This window comes from Paroedura picta, chromosome 6 (assembly GCF_049243985.1).
Source record: "Paroedura picta isolate Pp20150507F chromosome 6, Ppicta_v3.0, whole genome shotgun sequence".
NCBI classification, from domain to species: Eukaryota; Metazoa; Chordata; class Lepidosauria; order Squamata; family Gekkonidae; genus Paroedura; species Paroedura picta.
The window spans coordinates 78,339,197-78,365,239 of record NC_135374.1 but is presented as its reverse complement, the minus strand read 5'-3'; the positions used below and the strand labels follow the sequence as shown (position 1 = coordinate 78,365,239).

The 26,043-nt window shown below is 41.6% G+C and overlaps 1 protein-coding gene and 1 long non-coding RNA gene across 6 annotated transcripts in view; one reads left to right on the top strand and one right to left on the bottom strand.

Moving 5' to 3' along the window:
* The window catches only part of FRMPD4 (FERM and PDZ domain containing 4), a 373,615-nt gene that overhangs the window by 221,426 nt on the left and 126,146 nt on the right, over positions 1-26,043 (top strand). The window contains exon 1 of one of the 5 annotated variants that reach the window (XM_077343241.1): positions 1,977-2,311. The exons of the other annotated variants lie outside the window; for them this stretch is intronic. The gene's annotated coding sequence lies outside the window, so the exon portion shown is untranslated. Of the gene's footprint in view, positions 1-1,976; positions 2,312-26,043 lie in introns of those variants that run through there. 5 annotated transcript variants of the gene reach the window in all.
* On the bottom strand, positions 19,595-22,580 carry LOC143840711 (uncharacterized). Its single transcript, XR_013232337.1, has 3 exons — positions 22,514-22,580; positions 21,830-21,919; positions 19,595-19,840 (listed from the first exon to the last, which is right to left on the bottom strand). It is a non-coding gene; the product is annotated as an uncharacterized LOC143840711 (long non-coding RNA).

Here is a 26,043-nt window from a genome sequence, read left to right as displayed (position 1 = left end):
AACTTGAAATAATGTTTGGAATTAGAGGGAAACAAGTGTAGGACCTGCAAGGACTTGAGGGAGGCATCTCATTTCTCCCTCCCCCATTATTTCTTCCTTCCCTTTCTTGAAAACCCCTTTAACCTTTCCCCTCTCTTTGTCCTTTTGTCTTTCACTGTCCTTGATTTTCCTTCCTGTGACAGCATCTGTATGGGAAAACTCTGCATTGTTTGGACACTGGTATGGGATAGGCCCATTTGCCAAATAGGGAAACTGTGACAGGGGGCACCTTACTTCCTATTTGCACCTTCCTGCACTAGGGTGGATGCAACTAGCCTTTAGGTAGTCTCCCACCAACTTAACTGGTTCTTAAGTGGAAAAGCCATTTAAATTAGAGGAAGGTTTCAAACTTAATTTGGAAAAAAGTAGAATATAATTTTAAATGAATAGTCTTTGCTCAGTGGAATGAAAAGATCTGCCCAACTATATCCTTTCTTTCTCCTCCTGTAGCCCACTTATTTCCACCTTTCCTTGGTTTCTTTTGTCATTCCCACTCATCCACTGATCAGTCTTTAATCTATTGTCCAACTTCAGTATAGTTGTTATTGAATTCATTTATACCCTCTATTTTCTCACGAGTACTCTAAGAAGCTTCTATCATTCCCCTCTCCTCTCCTTTTCCTTCACAATAACTCTGAGTTTATGCTGAGAGTATGCAACTGGTCCAAGGTCACTTAGTGAGCAGAATAAAAATTCAAATCTTGATCTCTCAAATTCTAGTCTGAAATTCTACTTCCCATCCAATACTGGCTTTGGCTGAATAGTAGTGAACAGCTAGATTTGTCAATGGTTGCTACTGGGCCTGACTCCTGTCTTACTCAGTTTTTGGAATTTAAGTATCCATAGATGGAGCAGTATTGATTATTTGATATATTGATGACTCCATATGAAAATATGGGGAAACAAGGTATACAGAATGGGAATTTCATTCCTTCGTACTATGCATTATCCCTGTTCATATGTATCAAACTCCTGAAACTGCAAATAAAGTGGCTTAGATGCTGTTACCTATGTTGAACATAAAAAGTAAAAAGTTAATTTGTCGAAGGTGCACACTGGCTATCTGGATCAAGGCTCTGGAATCAACATGGAATCATATTGGGCTATATTCTACCAAGGAATGTGGCTGCCATTTCTCTGTGCTATAGAGATTTTGGAATTCTACACCTGGGAAAACTAACTTGTCAACCCTGTGCATGCTTAGTGCAAATTCTTACGAAGAAGCATGTATAAATACAACTAGGCAAACAAAACTGCCTATAAATCTGAAAGATTTGCATAGCTAACCAGTGATTTGCATAGCTAACCAGGATGGGAGATCTGTCCAATGATTTTTATAATAGCCCAGTGATTGACTGAAGTGTAACCCTCATTTTCCAAGCAGGTAGCAGTTATAGTGATTGTCTAAGAACAGGGGTAGTCAAACTGCAGCCTCCAGATGTCCGTGGACTACAATTCCCAATAGCCCCTGCTAGCATTTGACTACCCCATGTCTAGAAGTAGCACACAAACCAGCAAGCTTTACTGTCTCTTCCTTGACTCCTTTGGCCACATTATTAACCCCCAGTATACCCATGGAATTCATAATACAAATCAGGATTCAGCATATTTGAAATAAGCTTTTTTTTATAATGCTGGAAGGCCATGCAGTGAGCATCTCGTGTGTGAACCCTACCAGAAGACAGGGCATGCATTTAACAACGTATAGGGAAGGTAACTTTTCCCTTCCCCGTATAAGAGAATAGCCAAGAAAAATGCAGACTACTTGTTGGGCGCCATAGTAAGTGCTAGTGAAGTGAAAAGAGAGCCTTGTAACAGAATCTCATTGAAGATGCAGAGAGTATGTTTCAGCATTAAGCATTCTCCTCATGTTTCACATAAATGCATCCTGGCCTCGTGAGAGGATGAGCAGCGCACTTGCTCTGGCTTATTCAAATTGAATGTTGGTAAGAGAAGCATCTTCAGCAAACAGGGAGCTGTCTGACTCTCTATTTTTTAATGAAAACGAGCAAAAGAAAGAGAGGAAAGTACCATCTATCGTGCTCTGCCGTTTATTGGATGTTTATTTGCTGGTCTTTGTGCACGCTGAAGGCATTCTTCAAAGAACCCTTTGGCAAGATTGCAGATTGCTGCATAGGCACAGGTCTGGATACAAGTAAACCAAGACTATTTTACCAAGTTAGCAGTCGTCATAAGTGTCACCTGTTGTAGCGTTTCCCCGGAATGGATGAGATTGTATTGGGAAGAAAAGAGGATGCCAGTGTCATTCCAGGTTTTTCATTCATTTTGCTTCTTAAAATTGTAACAGCACTGCAGATTTTTCTCTCTGTGGCTTCCTTTCCCCCCACCTTTCCCTTTTCAGTGCTGAAAATGCTACGAGTCTATAAGCAAGGAGCTTTGAGATTGCCTACCCAAAGCAATATTTTGTCTCCTTTAACTTCGTGTTTTCCTTCTTGCTAGGTGTTCACAACTGGGAGAGTTTGCTGTTCACAGCCCTGTGGTCCTGACTTGATCAGTTCCTCCATGTCGTACTGAATGTTTTGATGAAATGGATGTTTCTTTTGAATGGGCATATGGAGATCATCTTGCATCTTGGTTGAATATTTTAGAAAGAATATTAATGTAACAGTATTAGAGGAGTATAGTAAAACAGTGTGCTTTTTTTTTGTAGCTTGCAAGCATTTGTGACAGAATAATTAGGCTTTGGATTTTGTCGATTTAATGGGGAAAGAAAATATCTTTTTTGACGTGACTGTGCATTTGGGAGGCACAATATCAGTGAGGCATTGCTTTATGTTTTCATCCTTAAACAGTGGGCAACTTGCATAACTAAGTAGCCTTCTGTGCCTCAGATGCAAAAATATCTTTCATAACACTGTAGTGCTGGTAATTCATTCGCTGATGCAAATGAGGAAAGAGGTTTCTCAGGGATACAACTCTACAGAAACTTCTGATGAGTTTCTTGGTGCCGATTCTCAATTAACTGATTGATTCTGCAGAACTTGCTGATGAAAATTCACTTCCTGAGGGGGACAGGGAGTCTCAGATTAACAAACAAATGTGTGTTTACACATCTCATCTCTCTGACTAATGAATTTTCCTAATGAAAAAAATGTGTTCTGCACCAACAAGCAGTTGACTAATGCACCTGAAAGAGCAACTAGACAAATGTGTAATGAGAATCATCCCAGAATCATTCTTACACATCTTCAGGAAGTGAGTTTAGTTTAGCTACAACCCAAGCTTGCATACATAATAAATCTGTATTTTGACTGGATGGACTTCTTATTCTGCAATCGAACAATGATGTAAGTTAATTGTAGAATGCAGCAACAAAACATTCTATGTGCACTAAGAATAGTAGAGTGGTTTATAATAGTTCCAAAATACTATTTCCTGTCTTTTGTATTAAAACAGAATATGCTTGTAGCAGACTTATGCTGTACAATTTAATTTAATTTTTTTTTAATCTTATATTTTATTACACCTCTGGCAGTGATATCAAGCTCTTGCCGTTATATTAAGGCCACAAATTCAAATAGACCAAACATGTGACCTAGTAAAGAAATGCTCTTAATTGTATGTCTGGCGTATTTTTAGAATGAACTGTTTTCCTGGATGGCAAAGGATTGTCTGAGCTATAGTCTTACAAAACAGTCTTATAAGATTTCTGAGACCGAGTTTCTATTTTTAGAACTTTAGGTTGATGTGAATGAGCTGGCTCATATTGCAATAAGGCTCCAATGAGGAAAGAAGAAGACAAAATGTCTAGCAATAAATTAAAGGGTGAAGAATTGTATTGGTACTTCCATTTGTCAAATGCTCGAGTCTATTCATTTTCTGTTTTCTTCTAGTGCAGCAGAGACTATCCAAGGTTTCTCTTAACATGTGGTTATATTTGGGAAAGCAGTGGGAGAGATTCCAAATTCTTCTATTAAGGAGTTCTGATGACTGATCTTTTATTATTTATTATATTTATATACTGCCTTTCCCGGAGGCCCAGTACAGTTTACATAGAATAAGAACAATACAGATAACATAATTGTGACAATACTACAGTGATAACAGTAGACAACGTAATAGAACAGTCAACAATGGAACCTTGAGTCAGCGATTGCGTACTGATGATTCTGTGGGCTGGACAGAACGCAGTGGTTTCCATAGGAGGGAGGGAGGCTCGGGGGCCAAGGAGAGGTGATTGGCTCAGGTCAACCAAAAGCCTTGTAGAGGAGCTCCCTTTTACAGGCCCTACAGAATTATTCAACTTCTATTAGGGGCCTTATCTCCTCTGTACTGACAGTGCGCTCCTTTTCACTTATAGAGATGAAATGTGCCATTTATAGAGGAAAACTTTTAACACAACTTCTAACAACATTTTTTGTGGAACAAATTAATAGATAAATAATTGTATTAAGCCCATTGGTTTAAGTGGAAAAATAAACTCAGGCTTAGAACTTTTCCACTGAATTCAGAGGGATTTTAAAGTGCTTACATTCATTTGCATTCTCCCATATGTATTTCTCCTCCTTTGTGGTCCTTCCAAAAATGTCACATGAAAAGTAGAGCATTTCCAGTACATTCTGAACAGCAGGGAGAGACGTGAAATCTTTGGCTTTCTTATGAAATTTGTGTCTTAAGTTTGTTTGCTAGTTTCTCATTTCCAGATTTGTTAGAACTGGATTTGAATTCTGTACAACGTTGAACATCAACTTTCCAACTTAGGCCTTCTGACTAATACTAAATTTGAAGAGTATGGAAACTGAAAATTGAGCAATGAATATGGAAAAAGTAAACACCGTGAACAGTTGCTCATATTCATTACATGGATTTTTACCTTCTACAAAGCTTTGTTCACCTGCTAATTAAACTGATTTTTTTTCATGTAGCAGTGACATTCATAATGGCACACATTTTGGGAACACTGACACCATAACCATTTTTGCAAACAGTAGTGTTGCATACTAGGTAATGTTTACATTGATAAGTACATTTGTTAAAATAAAGCTGTATGCATATTCAACATGTCCTCAACAAGCTATAAAAAACAGTTTTAATTGTCATGTTGGTTGTTGTTGTTGTTTTTTTTTTTAATATGCCTCTTTTCTCTACCAGAAGGAGTTTCAAAATGGCTTACAGTCTCCTTCCCTTTCTTCTCCCCACAACAGACACCCTGTGAGGTAGGTGAGGCTGAGAGCGCCCTGATTACTGCTTGGTTAGAACAGTTTTATCAGTGCTGTGGTGAGGCCAAGGTCACCCAGCTGGCTGCATGTGGGGGATCAGGGAATCAAACCCGGCTCGCCAGATTAGAAGCTGCCACTCTTAACCACTACATATGTTACACCCCAGGCCTGCCTACATATTGTTGTTTTAGCAGTACTCCTATGTTTTCCCAGAGAGCAGGATCAGCAGTCATGTTAACAGTGCAGTGTTAACAAGCATGAATATGCACTAATGCAGTGGTGCATATTTCTTCTCTGTCTGATCTAGTTGTCAAAGGCATGAACAAAAAGGCTGGCAATCAAGGTGTTCTGTGATGCTGTTAGAACATCCTGAAGTGAACTGTAGAGGCATGCCAAATGTCTTCCTTTGGACCAGTTGTGCTACAAAAGCCCACTCTTTTTTTAAAAGTTCATTAAATGTTAATTTAAAAGAAAATAACCTCTTATTGCTGGATCAACACAGTAAATCAACAAGTAGCAGGTGCAGTGAATTTTCCTGTGATAAATGCTTAAAGCACATGGATGCAGGCTCTGAATGTGCAGTTCAATCTAAAAGTAGGCAAAACCCATAAAGCATCTTTCAAGCATGTCAGATCAGAGACTTCAGATACGTTTTTGGATGATGTGCCAGTTATTCTACCTGTGTTTGTGAGTTTGGGAGGTTTCCCAGTTCATTTGTGGGAGTGATTTTAGCATGGGACTGATGAGTACATCTTGCATGCTAAGCCTGTGCATTTCTACTGAATGACAGATCTGAAGAGAGAACCTTCATTATTAAGCTTTGTGGTCCAAATCTCAGGCAGAAGATTGTGACATGAGTGTGTATTATGGACTTTATTCTAGCAGATTACCAAGATTGCTTGTTTGTTTCTGTGCTTCATGTGACTAGTGTGCCTCTTCTTTTGCCAGCTGTAATTTTTATGCCTCTTGGACCCTAGACTTTTTTTTGCATTTCCCAGTGGAGAGACTATAAAACACATGGGCCATTTACTCTACTGTTCTACTGTACAGCATATAGTGTTATCTTTGGTATGGTTCTTATTCTGGATTCTAGGCTTCAACGAAACTTGAAAATTTTTATTTGCTTCACTTAAGCTTGTGCTGTTCACAGTGCTTGTAGATTATCACAGGATAGCAACTATTTCCTCCTGATGTTAAAAGTCTCCAGCATAGTATGTCACTTTTTAAGGATCCTACTTTAGTCATGGTGGCTTACGTGCATAGGTAAGTTTGGACTGCCTACCATGGGTTATATTAATAATATGTCTACTGGTGTCTTACATTGAATTGTCTCTTTATAGAAACTACTAGAGGCAAAGCCTGTCGCACCCAGGGATACAACAGGCGCTAGCACATACATCTGCACTGTGACCTTCCTGGATTCTGGCCCTCCCCACCCCCCACTCCCTGCTCTATCTTGAGATCCAGTGTGGTGAAATGGTTAAAGAATAGCAGACTCTGGGTTTGATTCCTGACTCCTCCTCCACATGCAGCCAGTTGTGTAGGCAACTTCCAGGTGGGGGCCTGGAAACATTCAGGAAGATGAAAGAAAGACAGGATGGAGGAAAAAGAGATACAGGATGGAGGAAAAAGACAGAGAAAAAAAGAAAGGCGAAGGGAAAGAAGGAGAGCATCAGTTCTCCTGGAGAAAATAGCTGCTTTGCACTGGCCCTTCTACCCCCAATCCATAGAACAGTGTCTAACAGGTCCCCACTGTTCCCACCTTCCCACATTTTTCCAAAGGCTAGGCCGATCAGGCTGAGGGGGGGGCTGCCCCTTCCCACCTTTCAAGCAAACTGCAAACCTCTCATGACTTACTCATGAGTAACTCCACATCTCCCAAAGGTTGGACCAGGCAGGGAAGGCTATGGGGGGAGCTACCTCTTCCCCAACTACCCCCACATCTCCCAAAGGCCAGGCTGCTTGGGAAAGTCCATGGGAGATGGGCTGTCTCCTTCTCACCCACACCCATCTCCCAAAGGGCAGGCAGGGAATGCCGTAAGGTAGTTGGTTGCCTCATTCCCACCCATCTCCAACTCCCGAAGGGCAGGCTGGTCAGAGATCAGTCCCCCTGGAGAAAAGGGCTACTTGGGAGGGGGAACTCTCTGGCTTTCAATCCCATGGAGGTGCAGGGATGCCAGGCTCCAGGTGGGAAACAAAGAGAAACGCTGTGTGGCAGTAATTGTTCATAGCAACAAACATCAAATAGCCCATAAACCTGTCACTGTTTCTTCCTTCAAGAAAATATTTAATTGATAGCAAAATTTTCTTGGATAACTGAAAATATTTCAGTTTATATGTGTTTCAATTCAGTTGAATATCAAAGTAAATTAAAAAAACAGTTGTATGTTACAATAAGCCATGAAAACATTGGTAGGTGAAGAGCTTACAGAGAGTTTCTCAATTACTGCCTCTTTTCTCAACTTTTTTACCATTGAAGAACCCCAGAAATGTTCTTCAGGCTTTGAGAAACCCCAGAAGTGGATCTCCAGGTTCCCACATGGAGGATGGCATCCCTGCCACTGCTCAGGGGTGCCAGCCTCCAGAAGGGACCTGGAAAAACCCCGAAAATGAAAACTGCTCTCCAGACAGCAGGGAACAGTTCCACTGGAGGAAAGAGCTACTTGGGATAGGGAAGGGGGTCTGTGTAGCATTTCCCTCCTACACACACACACACGCGCGCGCACATCAAAAGCGTTCGTCCCTTCTCAAATTGCAAATCTTATGAACCACACAATCACCGCTCCATTTAGGAAATACCTGAGTGCCTCCCCTCCTTGGATTGCTCAGAGAAGCCATTGGTCAGAAGTTCCAAATTTAAAGGAAAAGAATCCTATAACAGTCAATGAGTAAGTAAAAAAAAAATACTCATACCATCCTTCTGCAACTGTTCCTAGAGCTCTCTCAATCTCACCTACCTCAGTTGTCAGTTGCAGGGAGAGGAAGGGAAGGCTATTATAAGCCACTCTGAGATTCCTTTGGGTAGTGATGGGTAGAAAAAACTCAACTCTTCTTCTACTGCTACTGGGAAACAGTGCCTCCCCTCAACATGTCCCCATGGCTTATGGTACTTCTGTGCCTCTTCTACAGTTTTCCCATCTTCCATGCTGTTGGTCACAAATTTGCTTTGTTGTGATGGGTTTGGAAAGATTGCAGCAAGACCAAGGTGGTATCCATATGGAAAAGGAACATCTACATCTTTACAGTCCTACCGACATCAACATTATTTTCTTTGCTGCAATTGCCTGTGGTGGTTATCCCCAAAGTATTCCTCCTGTCTCAGATTGCAAACCTCTCATGACTTACTCATGAGTAAACATTCCAAGGGCAAAGGCTTTTCCTGGCTGCCTTGGGTCCCAGAGAGCTTTCAGAGGACTGTTTCCAGGCCTCCCACAGTCCCCCCTCCAGAAAGCACTCAGAGACCGTGCTAGGAGTCAGCTTGTTGACAGAGACCAGGAGGCCAGAGCAATGTACTAGCAGCAGGACATGCTCTGAGGCTGGTTCATCTTCCACCCAACAAACCTCTGAAACTGGCAGGAAGTTGGATGTGGAGAGCTGACCAGTTATTAGCCTTTCCTGGCTAACAGCTTCTTCTTGATTGGCACTAAACTACCAAGGTGGTCCACTACTGGCTGAAGGCTGTGACTTATTCATGAGTAAACATTCCCAGGGTAAAGAGCTTTCTTGTCTGCCCTTAGTCCCAGAGAATCAGCAGTAGGGTATTTCTGGGCCTCCCACAGCCCCATCTAGAAAGCATGCAGAGGCTACCCAAGAATGCAGCTTGCTCCTCTGAGTTGAAAGAGACCAGGGCAACTTACTGGCCATATGGCATGCTCTGCGGCTGGCTTCTCTTCCACCCAGCAAACTTTTGAAACTGGCAGAAAATTGGAGGTAGAGAGCTGATCACTTATTAGCCCTTCCTGGCTGAGGGCTGCCTCCTGATTGGGCCATTCCTGGCTGAATGCCATCTCCTAATTGGGGAATATTTCTGGGAGGGAGGGAATCAATCAGGTAGAGAGTGACTCATCTGCATGCAATTTGAGCCAATTGGCCCTGGTTGGCATAGTGCAATTGGAGCTGATTGGTCCTCGTTGGCTCTATCTGTATTAGTGGCACGCCCCCAGGGAGGGCCTATCAGGTAGCAAGTCCTTTTGGAAAAATAGAAGAAGAAGAAGAGTTGGCTCTTATGCCACTTTTCTCTCCCCAAAGGAGTTTCAAAGTGGTTTATTCACCTTCCCTTTTCTCTCCCCACAACAGATGCCCTGTGAGGTAGGTGAGGATGAGAGAGCCCAGGTATTATTGCTTGGTCGGAACAGTTTTATCAGTGCTGTGGCAAGGTCAAGGTCACCCAGTGGGTTGGTTTACTGCTGAGATTCTTCTGATATCATTCTTCTAATATCATTACTCTCTTTTGCTCCAGTGGTTGTAACCAACTATGATTACAATAAAGAGGCATAGGTAATCAGTGATGGTATGAAGTGTAATTTTCTTTGGTTTTTGTCGTTCCTACAAAACAAAATGGTAGTAATTTTAGCCTCTCTACTAGAGTTCTGTAAAAGCAATACAATGTGTTGGCATGACGTGTCACTGTTGGTCACAATGCTTCCAGAAGAATATATCATAAGAATTCTTCAACACAGCTACTCATACCATTGTTTATATATTGAATGAGAAAATCATAATTATGGAAGGATTCCAAGGATGTGAAAAAGGGTTCCTGAGTTAACAAGGCAAGTCTTTTGGAGTCTGGGGCCTCGCTGTGCACTAGAACATATTTTCTTTGCATCCTAAAAACTGTTGGTACCTGCTTCTGCTGCTTCCTATTGTTTCATATATACCAATTTTTTGCTGTCTCTACGGGGAAAAAAATACAGTTTGTCTGTAATTTACATTCTGTTCCATCTGCACTCAATTCCTGCAATGTACAGTGATGAAGAGAAGTCAGACAGTGAGAGATAATATGTATTTGAATGGGTGACTGTACAAAAGATCTTTTATCCTGGAGTAATTACACATGGTTATACTTCGTTTTATCTTCTTGGTAGTTTTGTTGCTTTTGTTTTGTCTACACGTTTTAATAGCCTCCCATTTACAGCAGTTCTGCCTTTTCAAGGATTCTGTGAACGAGAATAATAGAAATGCTGATGAAATTCTGTTCATTTGAATTTGTTCTTCTATTTTGGTCATGTTGAATTATATAACCTTGTTTGCAGAATGGCACCAATGCATTTGGCACTGCCTGTTTTCCTGTTGTTGGTTTATACAAAAAAAAAATGTATGTGTCATATGTCCCCAGTTTTAATTCCTTCTTTTCAGTCCCATTTTCCCCTATGCATGTTACTGGGATATACAAGTGCTTATGTGCCTTTATAACTTGGAGAAAATACAACTGAAAAGAACAAAGAAAAAGTTATTGTTAGATGTGATTTTATTGATTTTATTCTATCTTTAGTTTTAAAAAAAATCTGCTTTCTATAGGTATGAGCCTTTAAAACAGAAATAAAAACAAGCAGATTATAGAATTAACCACAAATAGCAATGTAATAAGGAAAGTTAGTGGAAGGCTTGAATAAGTAAATACATTTTCACATGGCACTTAGATGAGAACAGCACCAGCTGGATATCACCATGGAGATTGTTCCAAGGGCATGGTGTGGTCTTTCAAAAGGCCTTGGTGCCAGTGGATACCTGCTTGATTTCAAATTGTGGAGACATCTGGAACATGGTGATGATGATCTTTGTGAACAGGCAAGATAATTTATTATAAAAGAAACCGAGAAAAAACAGTATCAGAATCCTGCCCTCAGGATAACAATGAAATCGAATACTCATGTGAGGAAAATATTAGGAAGAGGGATGTAGAAAGAAAATCATAGAATAATAGAGTTGGAAGGGACCTCCTGGGTCATGTAGCCCAATCCCCTGCACTATGCAGGACACTCACAAACCTATCGCTTATCTACTATAATCTGCTACCTACTTGAATTTTCACAGAATCATCCTCTCTGTCAGATGGCTATCCAGCCTCTGTTTAAAATCTCCAAAGAAGGAGAACCCACCACCTTCTGAGGAAGCCAGTTCCACTGAGAAACCGTTCTGTCAGGAACTTCTTCCGGTTATTTAGAAGGAATTTCTTTTGCATTAATTTCATCCCATTGGCTCTGGTCCATCCCTGTGGGGCAAGAGAGAACAACTCTGCTCCCTTCTCTATATCAGTGGTTCTCAAGCTGGGGGTTGGGACCCCTTTGGGGGTCGGATGATCCTTTCGCAGAGGTCGGGGTATGGCGAGCAGTTTGGCCGTGGGGGCGCTGCTGCTGTTGCCGCTTCTTCTGAAGGCACCCACCAATTTATATACAATTTCTAACCAATTTATATACAGTCACAAACAATGGATCATCACGCCATTGGTCAGTTTTGGTTTAATTTCTGTGAAAGAACACTTGCATAATTTTATGGTTGGGGGTCACCACAACATGAGGAACTGTATTAAAGGGTCGTGGCATTAGAAAGGTTGAGAACCACTGCTCTAGAGCCAGGATTCCCAACCGGAGTGCTGTGGGAGCTCCAGAGGGGGTTCCAGCTTTCCCTCTCCTGCCTTAATAGCCACAAGCTAGGGAACTGGCCCCTTCCATTGTTCCCCCTCCTGAGGATGAGTTCTCTCATGGTTTCTGTGGCTGGGATGGAACATTGATGCTTATTCCCAGATATCATTGTATGTAAAGGAGCCTACTGTATATTTAATATTCCTTTTCCTGTATTTTATGTATACTGTTCTATTTATGCCTGACCATTGATAAAGGTGGCCATGCTGAAACACTTCTGGTTAGCGGAGGCAATAGTATGAATGTATACATGAATTATAATGGGACTATACATTAAGCCAGTGGTTCTCAACCTTCCTAATGCCATGACCCTTTAATACCGTTCCTTATGTTGTGGTGACCCTCAACCATAAAATTATGCAAGTGTTCTTTCACAGAAATTAAACCAAAACTGGCCAATGGCATGAAGATCCATTGTTCATGATTGTATATAAATTGTATTTTTTCCTGTGGTTTCTCAGTTCAGTTCTGCCTCTTGTCCCACCATGCCGATCTCACTCTTTTTTGCTGCTCCAGATGGACGAGTGCTCTATCTCGATCCACCCCGCAAGGCTGTTGTATGGATGGCGCCCCCCCCCCAGCCAAGCTGCTTGCCCTGCCATGCCCCCTGTGAAAGGGTCTCGACCCCCAGGTTGCAAACCAATGCTTTAAGCCTTGGGTTTTAAATTTTAATAAATATTAATATTCAGTTTTACATTACATTCTTCCCTGTAGAAGCTTGAGCACATTTTCCTTATTTTGACCCTTTCTTTTTGGCATTCCCAGATTCCCAGATTAAACCACTGTTATCCATGCAATGGTCACCTCCAGGCAGGACATCTGTAACTCTCTGCACAGAGCTACCTTGAAAATGCTCCAGAAACTTCAACTGCTCCAAAATGCAGCAGCTCATGCCCTTACTGGGACCCAGTGGAGAATGATCATTACAATTGTGCTGTCCCAAGTGTACTGGCTCCAGATTGGAGAATGAATCAGATTCAAAGTTTTGATTCTGAGTTTCAAAGTCCTAAACAGTCTGGTACTCCTGTATCTAAGAGACTGCCTCTTCTGCTATGTCCCTAAAGGTTCGTTAAGAGGAAGCAACTAAAACCTGCACAAGATCCCCAGCCCCAAATAAATTGAAATGGTGCAGTACTCTCCCTGCTCAGATTAAGGCCTTCCAGGACCTTAAACAATTTCCTCCAGACAGAGCTGTTCCACCAGGCCTATGATTGAGACCAGGGCAGACTTTGCACTTACTTTCTTTATTTCATTGTCAATCCTGTTGAATTCAGATCGCTTTGAACTCGATTCTTCCTCCCCCCTCCCCATTGAAACAGGAAAGTCTTCTGCATGTGGTTAGGGGGGCTCAGAAGGGGGGGGAGGGAGGCAAGCCTCTTTCTTCCTTTTCTTGAAGGGGGGGGGGGAAGGAGCCAAGCAGGGAGCCTCTTTCTTTTCTTGGAGGGGAGGGGGAGAGGATCGAAAAAGGCAGAGGAGGGAGGAAAAATCCAGGACCGACAGAAATTGAGAGAAATTAGGGGCTTCTCCTTTAAGGCAAGCATGTCACATGACCAGGTGTAGCCTATCAGAGGTTCTCTACCACAGAGCTTTCTTTCCCAAATGGATATTCAGGATTAAAAGTAGTCTGAGATATTGCACACTAAAGGTAGGGTCACACCAGATCAATCCTTCTTGCTGCAGAAGGAAATTTTAAATCGGCCAAAATCCAAACGGAAATCGCATTCTGTGTAGAGGGCAGGGACTGAATCGATCTGGGGTTGGAATAAAAGATCCGTGCAGTTTAATCCAGGACTAATATCATGGAAATGCTGGCCTCCCTGCTTGAGAACCCACCTATCTGCCCCTAGACCAACACCAGCCAACCCCTCTGAAAATCTGAAACTGTAAAATAGGCAGTTTTAATTTAATGGTTAATTTGTTATATAACTATTATATCTGTATTTTGTTTTTATCTGATGTTACCCACCCCGAGTCAACGGAGAAGGGCAGGATATAAAAATACATTTGTTTTTATTGTTGTTGTCAGCATTGTCATCATTATTATTGAAAGGAGTCCATTTCCAAGATAGATCTGAAATCTTGAGTGTCAGTGGGGCTAATATAATTCAAGGCATTCCATCAAATAAATGAGAAATTGGCTGTTAAATCTCTGTGAATTATCAAGTTAATTTGTATACACTGTATAATATTGTCTTGGACTGTAATATGGAAAGAATATATTTTACTCAGCCTAAAATGTGCTTCTGACAATTTGAAATACTCAAATCCTGTGGAGAATAAAAGTGTACTGCTATTCTTTAAATGTTGCTTCATGAATATAAGTTTCCTGATGGAAAAATATATATTTAATCTCACATTAGGGAAACCACTGTTTTATATCCCTTGAAACTTTTATAAGCTACCATAGAATATCATCTCACAGGAGAGAGAGGGAGAAGGTATCACAATGCATGCTTAAACTTTCCTGAAATTATAGGAGTCTGTCACTCTAGGATAGAAGAACCAACGGAAAAGAGGAGAAACAAGGATGTGCTTAGAAAAAAGAGCAACTTGAATCAGGTCTAATAAAACATGTTAAAGCAATACAAAAAGAGCTATAAAGGAATTTTATAAAAGAGAAATTGTTCAAAAGCCAAGGAGGTATGAAATTAATACAGGAGTGACTGATGGATGGATTAGGAAATTGAACACTTAAGAGAGACATTAAAGTGAGTGTGTAGCAATCAAATTAGAAAACTAAACTTGTAACAGAATTTAAAATGAGAGATTAGGCAACGTAATTTAAAGTATATTCAGTTAAGTGTAGAATGAGATCTTTATCACAGACATTCTGAGTTCAAGTAAAAGAAATGGAAGAGAGGAGATAATGCCAAGACTATGAAGAACAGAGGTGGTTTGAATGAACCAAAACCGGAACAAAAAACGTACAACTGTTAAAGGAACAGCGGTAGAACAAACAGAGTCAAGAAAAGTCAAAAGATGTAGAAAAGATAATAAAAGGAATAAAGACTAACAGTTGAAGTTGACCAATATGCCTGAGTATTTCTTTGGTTTATAAGAAGAGATAGAAATAAGAAGAATAAATTTAAAAAGAGTTTACAAATGGGAAATAAATAAAAGAAGGATTCAAAGCAAAATATAAGGATGAAATAATGTCAAAGATACAGCCTGTAGAATTCATTGGTGAGACAGTAGAAAGGCTCCAGGATCTTAACAAATCAATATCATGTTGCAGTAGATTAACAGAAAGTAGGGAGAAAATGAATGAGAAAACTTATAGTCAGTTGTTCAAAATCAGTAAGAAATTTAAGAGAAGGGACAGGGAAACAACATGGTACTGTTACCTGAGAATTCCTTTGAGATAAAAATGAAGGGGATCAGATCACAAAGAAGAGAAACCAACAGAAGGAGAAAAACAGAGGATGATGAGAACATTTTCTGGACAGAACACAGAACAATTCAGAATAATCTCTGTTATTTCTCTCTTGGGGAAATTTTGACCTGGTATCAGTGTCCCAGCCTTAGCAAAAAGTTATGTCTCTGATGGTCATTGGCTGGAAGTTCTCTCTTGCCCCCTTGAAAAGTTCCCATTGAAAGGCAGAAATACCATTGCATAGGAAATGAGGAAAATCAAAGACATTTGTTTATTTAGCGCAATATTGTTCTCTGCCAGTTATTTTATAAAATCTCAAATGATCATAGTCTTTCCCAGTATCTTATATGTGAGTATCTAGAGGTAGCAGAGATTGTCCCTTGGACATTCTGTATGCAAAGCATGTGCCTGTGGCTCAAGTATTGTGTGAAATATATATTGGGCATTATAACTCTTTACACAATGCGCGTTCTTGGAAAAGTGAAATTGTCATTTTCTCCATTCCTGATGTAATCTGTGAATTTAAAATGCCATGTTGAGATCCATTGAGACATGAGCACACAAATTTTGATCTGCTTGAGATCTGCAGTCCCATGTCAGAGGTGTAGTTTCACTGATTCAGGCAGTGACTTCTTTGCAGCATCTGACCCTCTGTTTGGAAGGTTGTCAGAGGAGGCCAGGGAGTGGTTCCTGGTGACAGCAGAAGATAAGACCTGCAGTAATGGCTTTACGCATAAAACAGTACCGACTAGATATCATCGAAAAAAATGTCATAGTCAGAGTAGTTCAGCAGTGAAATAAGCTGCTTAAGGAGATGGTACAGTCGTTAATCAGTGACGGGGCAGATACTTATCCTGGATGTTTAGGCTGATCCTACATTGAGCAGGGGGTTGAACTAACTCTATGATTCAATTCCTCCCTATTGAAATATGAAGTACATTTAGCCCCAAATTTACATAATAGTCTTTCCCTGGCAATTCAGTAAAACAATATTATGCTAGGTATTTTTTGTGGGTGGGGATGATTAAACACATGATGCACAGTGTTTTTAGTAGCAGAACAGTGGGAATATTTTATTGATCTTCCATTAGATTCTACTGAATTACAGATTCCTTGAGGTGGGAAGCAAGATTACATTGTTGAGTAGGCTCTATAGTAATGCAAAAAAGAGAAAAGAGCACAAGAATGCAAATTAGTTGTGTTGAATGACAATGCATAATGAACATTGCTGTTTCATAGGAACTTGAAGCGGATGATGCCTCTTGAACTATTTAAAAACCCTATTCTGAAAACAGGATTGGTGCCATTATTAAGGACATGTTATAGTGCATAACATTTCAAATCACCAAATTTCATTATTAAGAAATGGGTTGGAAGAGCTATTTATGCAGACAAATGGAGCTGGCAGTACTTTATGTTCAAAACTGCCCTTGAATCTTTTAACTTTTGCATAGACAACTACCAGTGCCTCATCCAAAAGAAAGAATGAGATGATGATATTGCTATAAAAACAACAATTAATCACTGTGTTCTGTTCCATTTCCCAAGGACTCAATGACAGATTAAATTTCAGGAGATTATAATAATGGATTATGGTAACAAAGGTGGGCAACTATTAGTTTGCTGAAGCTGAGAAAGTGATAGAGGATAAACTGTAAAATGACACAGTGTAATGAATCAGATGAAAATTTTCTTTCCAGCACTAGTTGAAGTTTTTATTATCCACTCAGAGGTGATCTGTACATTTTCTAGATTTTATATCACATTGTTCCACCTTTTGGAAAATAATCTTTTTCACCTAGCACACATTGAATACATGGGATAAAATCAGTAGGAATTCAAAATTAAACTGCAACCATGTATTATCTTATTGTTATCATGTATTATCTTAGTGTTGTTCCTATGGAACACAGCAATTTCAGTTTTCAGGATGGGTTACTATGATATAACATACAGTGTTATATGAAATAAATTACTAGGTTTTATTCCTTTTGAAGCACAGGTACTGTCGCTCTGTGCTTTCTCTGACCCTAGTGATATCATCATATTATATATTGCTAAAATGTAGACAGGTAATGCTAGGCCCCATTCCGCACAAGGATCAATGTGGCAAATTGCTTACAGAAAGAAAAAATGGAATTTAAAATAGTGGAATTCGGCGTAACGCATACCTGCCTTTGTAGTGGAATCCAGTTGCGTTTCAATCGTTTCCCACAGGTTTCCGGTCTCGCCAAAAATCGCTAGAAAGGAAGTTATTTTTTTCCGTGCTTTGTCCCGCCTCTGTCCGTCAATCAAATGAGCAGCCAATGGGTGGTTGTTACCATGATCCGGAAAAGCCACTTTCCCTTTAAGAACAGGTTTAAAAAAAAAACACACACACATTGCAATGAATATGCCTTGATTCCTTGCTTCCTCCTAACGTAGAGACCATCTAGCTGGCAGCTGGCGTGTGAGCTGGCGATTCGTTGCCATGCTCCCCTGAGTGAAACCCCCCCCCCGCATGCACGGGCATGATTTTCAGCCGAAAATAAAGGGAACTTGCAAATGGGGCTATGTTGTGCTTGGTGACTTAGGGGAGCTTTAAAGCAGCTCTGTGGAGGGACTGGAGCTGGAGAAGCCTCGCTGGATGAATGATGGCTCATGGGCTCGTTACTCTCCGCTCGCTCAGAGAAAAAAAAATGGCGATCGCTTTGCCGTAAGTCCAAAGGAGAGAGCCAGGGGGGAGGGACTTTGCTGAAACCGCAACAATGGGAATACACAGGTCTTTTTCGCTAATGACGCAGATTGCTTGCAAGACTGTAGCACTTTCCAGAGGGTGAATCCACTTTTTGGGATTTCCCTGGAAGCGCTACAATGAAACGCTTTTAGCGGGACTGTTTCAGGAGTGTGGCAGATTGTGTACGATGTCGTGCATAACTGCATATTAGTAGCGATTACAATTTGCAACCCTTCTGCTACATTAAGCTTGTATGGAATGGAACTAGGTATTGCCTTTGATCTCCAGTTTACATGTGCAGTAGTTACTACTTAAAGGAACCCATCATATATATGAACAGATCAAGTCAATTCATGCAGTCACAGGCTAGAATGCCAAGACTGAGCAAATGAAGTAGTCTAGCTGCAGGCTCTGAGGTTTTATTTTCTCCCAGAGGCCTTACAGTAGAGGACAAATTCTCTGTTAGGGACAAAGCCTGAGATACCTCAATCTTAACTCTAGAACATCTTTCCACTTCCATATATACTTTTGAAACAGAAGGCATAAATGACTGCATTATGGTAGACACATAATTCTGTCTTTGTAACGACAAAAACCAAAAAAGAACAAACTCCATCAATAACAATTGTTGTACTTGGTTATGTGTTATTCATATTTGAGAAGTTCTCTTCATAATAAATTATGGTCGTACAGTGGGTAGAGAGTTCCAAACTGAATAGTTATTTGGTCAGAATTTGTACATGTCCCATAGATGAAAATTTGTCCTTGTTTTTAAATCAGTTAATCCCCAAAAAGAGTACATGTAGGAAATATTTTTCGCTTTCCTGATGTTTGTATAGTTAATCTGTATTGTTACACTGATTAAGTAGAACATCGCTGTATGGAACTAAAGTGATGTCTCTGAAGGCTCAAAAATATATACAAGATTTCCATCCATTTTGCTTTCCCTTTACTGTCTGAGCTCCCCTAGTAATGCGTTTTCTTGTTTCCTGAAAAACTCTGACTGCCTCACCTGCCTGTGGGCTTGGCCCAAGAACCTGAGGGAAGGATTGGGAGCCCCTTTAACTTAACCAATTTAAATGGCACTCAAGGCATTTTGAAACTCTGTGGTGAATTATCCCTTCACAGTCCTTTATCTGTTTACACACCACTTCTAAGCTTTTAATAGGACTTTCAATCACAGACACATTAACAAGGCAAACCATTCCTTGCCAGGATTGCATGATTTTTGCAAACTAGAATAGTTTTCATCTATCAGTATGACTGAGATAGTCCATATTTTGGTCAGTCTACTGGGTGACAGTTCTGCATGAAAGACATGTACCATACTTCAGAGGCATAAAATACATTACATGTGTGTGAATGGGAACGGATTAAGCCCTGGCAAGAACAAGTGATTTTTCTGTAGCTCCCAGCGTACTGGAGAACCCAGCCTAAGTGGAATATTGCAGAATCCCATGGATTCATCTCTCTTTAACAGTTCAACATTAATATAATGTGTTAACCCCTCAAATAGGAGAATAATTCAGCACTTGAATGGACTTTTTAGGAAGCAGTTTTCATGGCAGTTACTTGGCTCTGCTCAAAACAATTTTGTTTTTATTGGCAATTTTATTGCACATACTTTTACAAATGCATACATAAAACCCAGTGAGAAACATAGCAAAGGAAGGCAGAAAGGGTGAGGTGTTGAATGAAAAACCATGACTGATCCTTGCAATCCCAGCAGGCTTCATGGCCTGGGCAGGGATTTGATTTTCTGTCGTTCCAATCCAAGTCAGTGTTGTAGTCACACTGGCTTTGAAGATATCTTGAATCATTTCCAGCTATGGGTGCCCAGTCTCCCACTTTAGTAATCTTCATTGCCTGCTGCCATGCGGAGTAGCAGGGGCTGAATTTTAAAACAAAAAAGTGGATCAAACAGTGTAAAACCTGGTAGTGCACTCCAGGAATTGCTGGAAATGATAGTTTTATCACAGAGGTGTGGTCTCCCCCCCCCCACACTCCATCCCTGCAAGCTCCCAACAGTTGCCAGATGCAGCTTGGCAACCTATTTTCAATCTTACTGTTTTGACTAGTTTTCTCTTTCTGTAATATCTAAAACATAGTTTTCCATCAGCTTTTTGTTTTATTTTTTCCTTTGGCACACTACATGTTAGTCATTTTCCAAAACGACAAACTCCTATCTGATATGTTAGGCATTTAGTATTTTATTGCTTCAGAGAGGTAGGTGCTGGCTCATAAAGCATTTTTGTGAGGACCACGTTGTATAAAGTCTATGGCAAACATTTTTAAGAAGACCCAAAATAGAAACTGTTATGACTGGTTATCAGCTCTTATGGGAACTCCTTAAAGCACTCTCTCACTGAAGTTAGAATGTAAGAAGCTACTAGCCTTTAAGATTTTAGAACTGTGAGCAGTTCATTATGCCCTTAATTGCTTTTCAGATATCAATTTTTTTAGACAGGCAATACAGTTATGGTGTTTTATTTAAACAAACAAGGGAGTCCAGGGTCCAGAGATTAATGTCAAGAAGCTACTCTTCCATGGGTCATGGCAGTGAAGCTTAATACTTCCATTCAAGCTATCCACATCCCTGGGAGCTTAAACATAGAAGCCAACAGACTGAGGAGGACTGGAACATTCTCTCACATGTAGTCCTTAAAGGCAGTGGTCCCCAACCTGCGGTCTGCGGCCTGGTGCCAGGCCGCGAAGGCCAGGGCGCTGGGCCGCGGTTCCCTCTCCCCGCCCCCTGTCCGCAGTAAAAAACTTTCCAGGCCGCAAGCTTGTGGCCCGGGAAGCTTCTTACTGCGGGAGGGGGGGGATAGGGAATCAGGGCCGGGCTGCGCATGTACACATGCGCGCTGTGCGGCCAAATTGCGCATGCGCGGCACTTTCGTGCATGCACGCGTATGTGCAAATGCCGCGCATGCGCGATTCCGGCCACGCAGCACACATGCACGAAACTGCGGCTCGCAGTTGCTTCCTTGTGGGCGGCCTGATGCGTGGGGAGGCGCAAAGCGCCTCCGACGTGTCAGGCCGCCGGCAAGGGAGCCCCTGGCAGCCGCGCAGAGCGCGGCTGCCAGCATCTCCCTGCCCGGCGGGCTGAAGCAGTGAGAGGCGCAAAGCGCCTCTCGCCGCTTCAGGCCGCCCGCGGGGGCTCCCTGCCCGGCGGGCTGACACTGCGAGAGGCGCGAAGCACCTCTTGCCGCTTCAGCCCGCCCGCAAAGGGAACCCCTGGCAGCCGCGCGCTCCCTGCTCAACGGCCTGATGCTGCGAGAGGCGCAAAGCGCCTCTCGCAGAGTCCGCCCACTGACAAACGGAGCCCCGGCAGTCGCACTCCGCGCGAATGCCGGGGGCTCCATGGTCTAGCACCCGCTGCATTTAGTTGCAGCGGGCTTGATTGCTAGTAACATAAATAATCTGAGCAAATACGTTTTTCATCATGAATCTCATTCAAAATAATCCCCATTCTTGAATTGTGAATATTTATCCTAAGTAATTCCGGTAGATAACTATTACATGGTTAGACCTTTACAGCAGTGGTCCCCAACCTGCGGGCAGCGGCCCGGTGCCGGGCCACGGCTCCCTCTCCCCGCCCCCCCCCGCAGTAAAAAACTTCCCAGGCTGCAAGCTTGCGGCCCGGGAAGCTTCTTACTGAGGGAGGGCGGGGAGAGGGAATCAGGGCTGGGCCGCGCATGTACACGCGCAGGCGTGGCCCGATGCCCTGCCGGTCCCCAGCCTCAGAAAGGTTGGGGACCACTGCTTTACAGCATGAAGTTTGTTCACTTACCTATTATTTATTTTTGAAAATGGGAAATCTTTCTTCCTAATGTTAAGCTCTTCAACCAGTTTTATGCAAAGCTGCAGTTTGCCTCACCTGCTGTGATGGTTGCATCTCCATGTTGTTTTATAACTCCAAATGGCTTCCAGCTATTTAAATGCAAGAACAAATTGCATGGCTTCATAGCTGCATATTGAACATAAGCAACCCAGGTTAATATAAATAGCTTTGCAAATTCTTTTCTCTTTCAGCTGTAAACCACTAAAAGCAAATATATTTCACAATGACAGATCTTTGGCTCGAGGCATTCTATAAGAATAACAGCTGCATAAATATTTCAGGTGCCCTAACATATAAATACCACAAATTCAAGATTTGTATATAAATTATCTGCATTGTTTTCTTTTACACCCACTGCAGGTAGTAAGTAGTGCAAGAAATCAAAATTGCTTTCACATGAAAGCCTTGATCTGTTTCCTCAAGCAATGAAGTGGATATTAGCATGTAAATAGTCTGAGATTTCATTGTCTAAAGACCTGTTTAGGCATTGCTCAGAGTGGCTTAGTTGCCACAGCTCCTTAGTTCTTCCCGCTAGCCCCCCCCCTCCTCCCCCTCCATGGCAGAAGTATCTGCACCTCTCCCATATGAAGTTCACTGGATTAGCCTTTTTGCCTCCATACAACTGCATCTGAGGCCTAGGGAAATTCTGCTGCCATTGAACATAATGATATGGATGACTATGCTTACCCTAGGGAAGCTGGGTCATTGGTCCTGACTCACCTGATTATCCACTCTCTGAGGTCAGCTTCCACATCCCTGTGATCTTGATGAAGAGACTGTCACTGCTAAATTACAGAGTGGTACAATTTGTCTTAATGATATAGATGGAATTTCTTATGTTATTGCAGATGTTATGTGAGCAACTAAATATATGACACAACATGAAAATAGGAATGAAGAACATAATGGTAAAATCCAGAATATTTTCATATACTAATCAGTTATGCTGAGGGGATGAGTTTTGCACCCTCTACTTCTCCACTGATGATTGTAACTAATTTTGTCATCACAAATCCAACAGCAAGCTATCTGTTTTCCTTTAATGTTCTGCCAGATTCCAAGTTGAATGCCATACAGACACCTTTTATCGCTTCGTTACTTGGGGCTTTACAGCAGCAGGCAAGATGGGCCTTAAGTGAGAATAGGATAATTTTTTATGTTTACATTTTTTTCTATGTATGTAGCATATATTTATCCCACCTTTTCATCCCCTTTCTCTAGTATATCTTTATCTCACCATTCCTGCAGGCATCTCAAGGCAACATACATTTCCTCCTTTCTCCACTTTATTTTCACAGTATCCCTATGATGTAGGTTAGTCTGAGACAGTCTCCAAGGACACCCTGCATATTTCAGAGCAGAGTCTGGATTCAGAAGACTGATGCACACAGTAAGATCTGTATAGAATCACACGCTGATTTGGAAAGGGATGGAATGATGGCTGAACCTTGTGGAACCCTACCTGGCAAGTCCAATATTATTAAGAGTTAGTTTTCAATGCCAACAGTCTGGTTCCTACCTATAAGGAATGATTGCAGATAGTGTTATGAGTGTCCCTTAATCCGAAATTCTTCAAAATTCTAGATCTAAAATTAGTAAACAAATTCCTTTGACATCTCCAACAAGGTCAACAGGACACTTCTCCTACCTTTAAGTGTCAAACAGGAGTTGGTGTGGTGGACCAAGTCAAAGAGTCTCACACAGGGCACAGCGATTTTGCCAGATCTGGATTTCCAGAACTTCATGGATGCCAGTCTCTTGGGCTGGGGGGCTATCTTGAACCATCAATTGTTTCAGGGTACATGGTCCAAGAGGGAGAAGATTCGACCAATAAATGTTCTGGAACTTCAGCCAATAACGTGTGGCACTAATTCACTTCAGAGAAATGATTTTCCTATCCAACCTGTTAATCAGTATGGACAATATTGCTGTCAGGGCATATCTGAACAGTCAGGAGAGTCCAGGTTGTCAGGTCTCTGCAGGGAAGCCAAACCAATCCTAATACTGTCAGAAGCCAATCCGAGTTCAGTCTGGGCAGAGCACATCAAAGGCACGCTAAACATCCAGGTGGACTGGCTCACCTGCCAACAGATATCTGAAGGGGAATGGGCTTTCAATCCAAGGGTATTCAAATTGTTGACACATCATTTTGGCATTCCCATCATAGATCTGCTTGCTACACACCAGAACTGTCAATTAGATAGGTTCATGTCCAGATACTTTCACCCAGTGGGGGATCAGACAGACGCCCTGATCCCTCATTGGCCTCACGTCCTCTTATATGCCTTCCCTCGATCCCAGAGTTACCATCAGTACTCATACAGATCTGATCCCTTCAAGCAGAAGTGATTCTAGTCACACCCACGTGGCCACACAGACCATGGTATTCGATTATCCAACAGTTAGCCATTGGTCAGCTGTTCTCGTTTCCAGCTGGCTCTCCTGATCCAGGGCCTGATTTGGAATTCTCATCCTCAGTGGTTCAGTTTGACCGTGTGATGATTGAGCGGGAAGTGCTGATGACATAGGATTATTCCTCACAGGTCATTGATATCATCCTGGAATCCAGGACGGCCTCTTGGAGGTGGATGGAGACACCCCCCTCCTCCAGGGTGTGATCACTGCTCAGGGAGTTCCCAGCCAAGATGCCCTCCGCCTCAGAAGTAGAGTGACCATTGATTTTTTGGAAAGGGTCCTTCTCTTCTTAGGTAAGGAGGGTATCTTGCCCCTCCGAAAGATATCTCTGTTCATCCTTATAATCTGTTCTTTGTTCCATGTTAAGGTGTTACGGTTATTAAGTTTGATAGAATTGTTTTAGAGCAGATCTACAGGACTTACTGGCAGTATTGGTTTTTCTTTTTTCTTCTGCTTCTCCTTCCTGAAATTTTCCTACATTTGAAGTTTCTGCTAATTGTGTGAGAGTTTTAAAACTTTTAGTGGAAAGATTTTTCATACAACTCTTGGAATGCCAAACTGGCTTAAAGGTTTTTCCCACAAAGGAAACAGGAAGATGCAGAAGATTTAGTCCTGCTTCCCAGTGTAAATGGTGGGAAAACCCAGCCAAGATGCCCTCCCTTACCTGAGATGAGAAGGACCCTTTTTGGTAATCAATGGTCTGTCTCACCTCTATGACATTGAGGTATAGGTTAAAGAGAAATGCACGGATTCTATTATATGTCCTATATACTTGTCAAAATAGTTTGCAGAAATATTGCTTTTGGATTTTAGAGAATGATCACTAAAGAGGAAGGGTCTAAACTTGCAAGCAATTTCCTCAAAGAGTTCAAAGATATCCATCAGTGTATCTTAGCACAAAGATTAGAAAACACCATATCACAGAATGTATGCTATGTTAGAATGTAGGTGAACAGACCACCTGATCCTTCTTGCTCCCTATTGAACCCCTTTAAGAAGGTCCTGCACCCAAGAAGCAAAGAGATACCCTTAAGGCGCAGTGATCACTTCCAATATTGTTGCCTGTCAAAATACGGGATGTAATATAATAATGATGTTCAGATCAAGATGTAATCTATTGTGATAATACCCTGAGAGAACAAGTATGTATAAGTGCCATGAGAGGAATCATACATAGTTCCATGGAGGCACCGTAGATGTTGGGAGTATTCCTAAATTTCTCAAACCTGACTTGCTCAGGAGATGATTACGAGATAAACTGGGAGGGGTAGCAAACACAACTGAAGACAGCAACAGAATACAGGATGATCTTGATAGACTCGAGAAGTGGGCTCAACTGAATAAAATGAAGTTCAATAGGGACAAATGTAAAGTTCTGCATTTAGGTAGGAAAAACCAAATACACCAATATAAGATGGGGGAGACTTTTCTTGGCAGTAGCATGTGCGAAAAGGATCTAGAAGTCTTAGTAGACGATACATTGAACATGAGTCAGCAGTGTGACTCAGTGGCTAAAAAGGCAAATGGGATTTTGGGCTGTATCAAACGGAGTATTGTGTCCAGATCACAGGAGGTGATGGTACCGCTTTGCTCTGTTTCGGTCTCACTTGGAGTACTGTGTTCAGTTTTGGGCACCCCAGTTGAAAAGGGATGTTGACAAACTGGAACGTGTCCAGAAAAGGGCAACAAAGATAGTGAGGGGTTTGGAGACCAAGACATATGAAGAAAGGTTGGGGGAGCTTGGTCTGTTTAGCATAGAGAAGAGACGACTGAGAGGGGATCTGATAACCATCTTCAAGTATTTAAAAAGGTGCCATATGGAGGATGGAGCAGAA